The sequence below is a fragment of the Felis catus genome, chromosome D4 (genome assembly GCF_018350175.1).
Source record: "Felis catus isolate Fca126 chromosome D4, F.catus_Fca126_mat1.0, whole genome shotgun sequence".
In the NCBI taxonomy this organism is placed as follows: domain Eukaryota; kingdom Metazoa; phylum Chordata; class Mammalia; order Carnivora; family Felidae; genus Felis; species Felis catus.
The window spans coordinates 63,442,844-63,443,625 of record NC_058380.1 but is presented as its reverse complement, the minus strand read 5'-3'; the positions used below and the strand labels follow the sequence as shown (position 1 = coordinate 63,443,625).

General features: G+C 44.5%; 1 protein-coding gene across 3 annotated transcripts in view; it reads left to right on the top strand.

The window, feature by feature from the left end:
* Positions 1 to 418: 418 nt before the first annotated feature.
* PGAP4 (post-GPI attachment to proteins GalNAc transferase 4) overlaps positions 419 to 782 on the top strand; it is a 44,267-nt gene continuing 43,903 nt past the window's right edge. For 2 of the 3 annotated variants that reach the window (XM_045043513.1, XM_045043512.1), the window contains exon 1: positions 419 to 567. The gene's annotated coding sequence lies outside the window, so the exon portion shown is untranslated. The remainder of the gene's footprint in view (positions 568 to 782) is intronic. The other variant, XM_045043514.1, reaches the window with a different exon arrangement.

Below are 782 nucleotides of genomic sequence, written 5' to 3'. Positions count from 1 at the left end.
GTAGCAACGCGAGGCGGCTGGGACCTTCGGGTGTACACCACTCTCTCCAGTCCCCGGCCCCCGGCCCTCCGCGCTGTCGCTGGCGAGAGTGTCCCTGACTTTTTCGGCTTGTTGGCCTCTATTACTACGATCTAGTGTTTCTACTGAAAAAAAGTGCGTTGCTCTGTTGCCTCTTACTGGCACCGTCGAGACTCGTTCAGACTGCCGATTGGCTGACGGTCCCGTCAATCTCCCCGCGAAAGCATTAGCCTCAGGCACTTCAGGAAAATGTTACTCCGCGCCTATTAATGCAGAAGTAAAGCGTTCTGGAGAAAATCCAAACTATTAGATGGGTTTTGGGGCTTGTAGTTTTTCTTATAGGGAATTATATACAGCCCTCCCTACACATTAGAATTACTTGGGACTTTGGTCCCTCTAGGTTAGGGCCTGCATTGGGCAATTTTTAAAGCGTTCCTCTATCCCTTTTCCACCTCCATGATTCTGAGGTGCAACAGGGTTGACAGCTACTGCTTTTTCGCTTCTTTGGAACAAGACATTGACCAGAGGAAAGATAAGAAACATCAATCAGTAAGTAGTTTCTGATCAACATTAGTCTAGTTTAAGCTAATTAGACATTGATTTTTTTATTCAATAACAAATTATTTCACGTTCAATTAAACTAAATGCCTATCTTTTTAATGATGGAAAAGTAATCAATCTAACTTGCCAATAAAAAGCTGTATGCCTCACACAACTATGAACTACCCAATGACATCAGATAGGGGTCCAGAGCTCAAGAACGA